This window comes from Dendropsophus ebraccatus, chromosome 3, assembly GCF_027789765.1.
Source record: "Dendropsophus ebraccatus isolate aDenEbr1 chromosome 3, aDenEbr1.pat, whole genome shotgun sequence".
Classification (NCBI taxonomy): Eukaryota; Metazoa; Chordata; class Amphibia; order Anura; family Hylidae; genus Dendropsophus; species Dendropsophus ebraccatus.
Genome location: NC_091456.1, coordinates 69,621,457 through 69,629,459, shown reverse-complemented (window position 1 = coordinate 69,629,459; position 8,003 = coordinate 69,621,457).

The window sequence follows — 8,003 nt, the reverse complement described above, 5'->3', positions numbered from 1 at the left end:
TGTCAGTTCAGGTCATCAGCCTGTATTGTATCAGTGTACAATCAACCTACAGTATATCGGTTGCAGTCTCCATGAGCCAAAGCCTGTAGGTGGCTGGCATAAATTTGGACTTTGCATATATCTTGCATGCGCTATTGTATTGGATCAGGTAAAAATCTTCATTTCAGTGGACCTGGTAATAAAACTAACAATGTTGTTTATTAACAGGTTCTGCCATAGAGTCCTATGACTCCATTTCCTTCCAGTTTGGCTATTAGGCATTTAGGAGGTTAAAAATGACATAAACAGTGTGTAACTGAAGGGGTATATAAGGCTACTGGCATTTCCCCATAAAAAATGAGGGCATGAAATAGCTTCCTGGGCACCTTTGGAACAAATCCAATAAATACAGAAAAAAAAACAAAAGGGAAGATTTATCAAACTGGTGTAAAGTAGAATTGTCTCAGTTGCTCCTAGCAACCAATCAGATTCTACCTTTCATTCCTTACAGATTCTTTGAAAAATGAAAGGTGGGATCTGATTGGTTACTAGGGGCAACTAAGACAATTCTACTTTCCCCCACAAACTTTATACTTGGGTAACGCTTGGTAACCTTTCTAGTTAGCCACAGGAATGTATGAGGAGTTGACGCTGGAGCAGTTAGTGAGCTCATCTCTCAGTTCCGAATACTGTTGGTGAGTACCAAGATGAATGCTGCTTCAACAGCAGTTGGCCCCATTGACCTTGGAGCTTCAATGGAACTGTACATGCTATATGCTGCCATTTATGTGTATTATGTAATAAATACTACATTCACATACTGTAAAGTGCATCTGCATTGTAAAACTAACAAGTACAGTACAGTCAGTGCACCACCATCTCCCATCCTGTACAGTACAGTATAAGGGCCCTATTCCACCGGACGATTATCGTTCAGATTATTGTTCGAATCTAAAAGATAATCGTTCGGTTGGAATGCAGTTAACGATTAACGACTGAACGAGAAATCGTTGATCGCTTTATAAGACCTGGACCTATTTTTATCATTGGTCGTTCGCAAAACGTTCGCATTGAATAAGACATCGTTCGGTCGTTCGCAATAGATACGAATGCAATAGCGAAGAAAAAACGATCGCAATTACGATCATAACGATTATCGTTCCATGGAAATTGGAACGTTTTCAGGTCTTTCGCAATAGCGGTCGTTTGAGATCGTTAATCGTTAACGATTATGCAAACGATAATCATCCAGTGGAATAGGGCCCTAAGACTGCTGGAGTGCATATACAGTACAGTAGTAGTACAGTCAGTGCACCACCATCTCCTATACTTTACAGTGCTGGGATGGGGGGACTCTATACAGTAAAGGATGAGTGATGAGTTAGTGACAACTGCACTATAATTGCTGGTTTTGCTGAATGTTTCTTGTGTATAATGTACTGTACTGTAGAGATTAAACTGGACACTTTTCAATGTAATAAATGAGTATTGTAGGTAATTATTGGTGGGTGCTGGAACCAATTAATCACATTTACATTATTTCCTATGGGAAAACACTGCTCGGTTCTCAAACTAAGTTCAAGAACCCAGGTACCACTATATTTCAATTTCTATACTTGAACTAAAAGTAGTTTTCAATTTATATTTTCCACCACTCAGATGTAAAGAAAAGACATTTAAACTTCTGAAGTGTATTCAGTTCACATGTTTAGTTACTCTTATGATCTTGCTGTATTGCTTGTAGTCTGGCATGCAGCCAGTGTATTAAACCCTTCAAAAATAAAGGATTAGACTAAATTCAAGACTCATCATAAGATTAGAGGATTCTCACAATACTCTCCAGACTGCTCAACATGTTCTGTTCTAATATCTTTGTTTTCACCATCTCATATCTTATTTAATGTTGTTAGCTGCCTCTTGCTAATGTATTCCTAGCACAATATGCTGCTTTTCCTAAATTGACAGATTAGAAATGTAATGGATTGGCAAAAGCCCCCTTGATTCCTATTATTTGCAGCAATGTGTGCTATATCATATTAGCTGCAGACAAGAAATATATTTGACTTCATACTGTCATGAATGTAATATGGTGGCACAGTGGGTAGAGCTGCTTCTTTGCTGTACTGTAGTTTTGAAATTTGTGTTTCTACTACCGATAAGGAAATTGGATAGTTCCACTGGAACAGAGATTAGTGAGCCGAAAATAACAACATATGTTGGCACTGTATGAATGAATACATAAACATTGAATTACACTTTTCTTTTGTCAACTAGACCTAATTTCCATAATGAACAGCATTTTAAAATTAGATTTTAATTACTTTTACTCAACGCGGTGTTAGTTAGTACTATTGCCTTATAGCCAGACATTCTTGGACTGAACTCGGGGTCCGCTTCATTTATGAAAAATGATAAGGAAACACTACGGAACAGGCAAGGAATTTTTAAGCGGAATACGTGTGAAATTCTGCCTGTTTTATTGATTCAATGGGATTTCTTAGGCATAATCCGGAGCATGTCAATCAATGGGACAGGCAGAATTCTAAGCAAAATCTGCAGCGCCTATTCCATAGTGTGTACATACCCTAAGGGAGATAAGCTGCTGCTCTGCGGCTGAGACCTTTCAAGGGGAGATTGAGGCTATACTCAGTATTGTCCCTCTGGCAATATTGACGCATGCTCCTGTTAACAGGGTTGTCTCATTGCAGTATATCTTTTAAATATGGGAGACACCGGTCCAGCTTCTAAAGTTCCCAATACAGCATAGACATTAGATGGCCAAATCTGCTGCAAGTGTGGATCTAAGGCAGTGATGGGCAACCTTTTAAGCTTGGTGTGTCAGTATTCGGCAAAAAAACGAGTATAACTCGGAAGGTGTGTCAATTCGAGAAAAAACACTATAATTTTGCGATATTTATAGTTTAAAATAACAAAAATATGTAATTGTAATATATAACTGTACTTAATAAACCAAAAATGTATTACTGTATGAAGTAAACTACAAACCACACACACACTACCTCCCCTGACCCCCCACACACACTACCCCACCTGACCCCCATCCCTCCCCATATGCTACCCTACCTCACCCTTACACACACACATACACACTACCACACCTGACCCTTATCCTTACACACACTACCTCACCTGACCCCTATCCCCACACACACTACCCCACCTGACCCCCTTACCCACATACACACTACCCCACCTGACCCCATCCCCACAGACACAATACCCCACCTGACCCCATCCCCACACACACACTACCCGACCTGACCACATCCCCACAGACACAATACCCCACCTGACCCCATCCCCACAGACACAATACCTCATCTGACCCAGTCCCCCCCACACACAAACTACCCCACCTGACCCATCCCTCGACACCAATATGCCGACCCCCATCCCTCCCCACACACTTACAATACTGCTGCGGTCCAGGATGCGGGCTGTGGTGCCAGAAGACAACACTGGTGGCAGAAGCAAGACGGGGTTGGAGCACGGCACTGCTGCGGTCGGCTGTATGCTACTACTGTGCCGGATGACGCACTGCATGTCAGCGACTATGGCTACGCGTGTCAGTGCTGACACACGTGTCATAGGTTCGCCATCTAAGGTGTATGTGAACATTAAGTGTGCTGTGTTTGGATATCTTAGCAGCTACAACTATAACACCTTTACACTTGTATACATTAAAAATGTTAATAAACTCTGGTTATGAGTTGTTGATCTTTAGTTGAAGGGAGATTTGGGGAGAACATGTGACAAGAAGCATAAGGATATTGATGACCACTTTATCCCCAGTACGTGTGGCCAGCTGTGTCAGTACAACTTTACATGAAATAACTGAGATTGATTATATGGTAAAACATATTTGCAAACAGATTCCCCACATCCTTCAAGCCAGGTACTTCAAAATCCATTGCCGTTTTTCTCATTATAACAGGAATATATGATGTATTTACTTCAATGAAAGAAAAGACAGCCCTTATCCTGACAATCCTGATAAAGTATTTCCTGCACAGACAGATAATTACCTGATGTCAGCAAGATTATTTTATCCTGGCAGCAAAATGAAGGCATGTGAGCATCTAAATACCTATTCTCTCGTCTTTTCTTGAAACATAAAACAGGGCTGCTTTTAAATTTGCCAACATTGGAGGACCAGGTGTAACTACCCCAACACTATTCAATTACATTCCCAAATCAGAACCTTATATTCACTGCTTCATGTGATTTGCTGTAAACATAATACACCGATGAGAGGAGCTGTTAAATTGGATGAAAGTAACAAAGTAAGCTAAAGTAATAGCAAAGAAATAAGTCAACAATTTGATCACATGGAAGTTGGACCGCTTCTACCACGAGGCCAAATGAGTTTAATGCTCAGGCGGCAGATTTGTAGGGACGACATGTTTTATGGAGTTGTGAGATGGTAAAACAGCTGCATTGTCTTTAACCAGGGAAATATAACTGTGTATAGGGATATGTATGATTTATGGTTTCAAACCGACATTCTGCATCCGGCCACAAGATGGCGCTGTGTTGTTAAAGCTCTGTTGTTGTCAAGGGAGACAAACCTGACAGTTGAAATATGTGACCTGAGGGAAGTCCGGAGCAGCTATTTGATGCTGAACCTGATGCTATCCATGTAAAGTATCATTCTTCTGGGGCCCGCCAATTGCTGTGGAGAGCAGCTATACTAGTCTGTGACTGGGTCCTGTGGAGAGGGTAGAGATTCGCTAAGACAGCTAAAAAGACATGTCAAATCCAGTTGTGAAGAGAAACAACCACCATCTTTGCTACAGTACTTTGGCAAGAAGGGGACCCTCATTCAGTAGTCTAAAGGAGACCCAGATAATATCTATATATACACTATAAAATAAAGCTAAAAACTCTGACTGCATAAAAAAATGTCAGTGACTGTAGATTGCCTGTGTTCTTTCTTTTCCAACAACTTTAGAGTTATTCTATGAATTTTCTGGAATAACCTTTTGCTGCTCCCTGCACAGGCTCTATACACCAGCCTGTGTACACTGACAGTCTGCAGGAAAGCAGTAAGGAGTTGGAGTTCCCTGTGTCTCCAGCTCACACTGATTATTCTTATAACATAAACAATTGTAAAAACAGAAATATTCTAGGAAAATTACTTTTTAATAAGGTTCTCTGGCTGCAGCTGCTTCATCCGGTGGCCAATAATTGTACCACTTTTCCAGTAAAACAGCAGTATAACTGGCAAAGTCATGCAGCCATTGGCCGCCACATGTGGCAGTGGTCTTGTTCACATCCATCAGTGGCAGTATAAGAACCTGACCTAAATACATTTCCTAATATATCTGTGAAGATTTACCATAGATCGACCTATTGTGCATCTGTAGCCTAAAAGACAATATATTGTGGCCGATGAAATCATGCCTAGTACAAAGGGTCTTGTTTAGTTTAATTTGTTGCTGAGCAATAATCTTGTAAAAAAAATAAACTCTTGGATTATTTAGGTTTAAAGCCAAAGGATGTGAACATTTCCTTTGATGTTCAAAGCAGCTAAGCCACTTTACGTTGGTTCAAAAGAATGTGACACAAACAGCAAAGACAGAGTGAGTACAAACATCATATATTAAAATGATATAAATAGCTATAAACAATTCATGGTGTCAAAATATTGTTTTGGGCTATTTTTATTAAAATTTCAATGACTAAAAAAAGAAATGTAATAGCAAACATTTTACTATAGACAGCGACCTAAAGTGTGCATATGCCTTTCCTGGTGACTTCTCAGAATACATAATGAACAACCTGAAAGGCAGCAGCATGGAGGACATTATAAAACGGTATTGTACAGTCTGAAGGCCCTATTACACTAAATGATTATCGGCCTCACATGGCTAATTACCGGACGTTCAGGCTGATAATTATCATTTAGTGCATGTTGAAAGGCCTTAGATTGCTTCCGGTTTGTGCATGTCACAGCACAGGCAGCAAGAGTGGAATTATGGGGAAGTGTGCACTGAGCTGACAGGTCGGTGTTCGTTTCCCCCAGATTATTGGGCAGTGTAATATGACCTTAAGGTAAGATATAATACTAATGTAAAGTTTCCAATAGCTTCTCTCTGTGGGGGACATTTATAAAGACTGATGTAAACCCCACCGGTTCGGCTCTTGGCGCAGGCTCTGTGCAACAAATATACACCTGTTTCCACCAGGCGCAGGAGGAGGCCACGCCCCCTCACATACGGCAAAGAGAAGGGCGAATCTGTGCCTTCTCCCTGACGGATGCTAGGCGTGCTATCATAGTACATGTCCCCCTGTATCTCTATCTGCCTCACTTTTCCCCACTCTGCCCCACTTTGTCTGACCTACTAACCTGCTGGTCTTTTGAGAATTGGCAGATAGACTTTTATGGTACTGCCAACACTAGGGCCAGGGATTGTCTGCTACCCCTGCAGTGCACCTCTATGGCTAGAATCCTGTGTGAAGACTTTGAGGTAGAAAAGAGGAGGAGTGTATTTTTTTCCCCCACTCACCCCCCTTACCCAGGCATCCAGCAAAAAGGGGTCCTGGCCTTACAACTCCTTTAATGTATCATCCAACTGCACAGACACAAAACAAAAACAATCAAAACTGTCATGTTTTTTTTTTATTGCAGAAATCAGTAGTATAAGCGATTTTAAGAAACTCTGTAATAGGTTTCATCAGCCAAAAAAGCCTCCTTCTGTACTCAAGAAGCAATCTCCCAGCCTCCCCCCCTGACTTCTTATCTGTGCATTATCAGGCAAACATGTCTTCATTACAGAGAAGCCAGTGAAGACGGGTTTTGCTCTCTCCATTCTATCCTTATGGAGGGGGGAGGGGCCGAGGGAGATGAGGGAGCAGGAAGAGGTGACATGAAGGTCAGCTGTTTGTAGATTGTCTGGGCACCTAAACCGCAGGATTCAGGGGTCAGAAAGGTCAGTGCTTATCTATGAACTTACTGAGAGAAGATTGCAGGATGTTGTGCTTTGCAAGACTGCTCCGTGCTTAGTCACTCCTAACAGCCCCTCCCCTCTCCATAGCCACATAATGGAGACAGAAATCCTGCTGCTTCTGAAGTGAGGGGGGAGGCTGGGAGATTGCTTTTTCAGTCCAGAAGGAAACTCTGTTGGTTTATAAAACCTATTACAGAGTTTCTCAAAATCGCTTGTACTGTTGATATTTAATGTTTTCAGAAAAATGACCCTGAAATGACAGTTACGCTTTAAGTTGTCATGAAACATGCCACAATCTTTTTTCTTTCTGAAAAACAGTTTGAAAACAGCCTAAGGGTATATTCACACGAACGGGCTCGCAGCGAGATTTTCGCTGCGAGCCCGGCAGGTCCTGGCAGTTCCCATACACTACATACTTGCTGCGGTCTAAACGACCGCAGCGAGTATGTAATTATACCGCCCTTAACCCCTTCTGCTCCCGCCCGGCTCCCCCGCTGTAAGCATACATTACCTGTCCTCGCTGCACGGATCCGGCGTCCTGCTCTCCTGTCCGGCCAATTAGTGTGTTGCTTAGCCGCAGCCACTGATTGGCCGGGAGGGAGAGCAGGACGCCGGACCCGTGCAGCAAGGACAGGTAAAGTATGCTTACAGCGGGGGAGCCGGGCGGGAGCAGAAGGGGTTAAGGGCGGTATAATTACATACTCGCTGCGGTCGTTTAGACCGCAGCAAGTATGTAGTGTATGGGAACTGCCAGGACCTGCCAGGCTCGCAGCGAGAATCTCGCTGCGAGCCCATTCGTGTGAATATACCCTAAAGATTAGACCTATACAGTCCTTATTGTCAGTATAAACAATATCTTCTCTTGATTTGTATATGCTATATGCTTTCCTGCAATCTCCCACCACCTTGATGCACACATTACACAAATCCTAGCCCAGGGACAGTTACACATATCCCTACAGAGTGGCTACAAATGTTGAATAATTGGAGACAACCTACCTCCAAATGATGGCAGAGTCCCAGAAATAACTGAAAGGCTCCATTTTTGTGTGG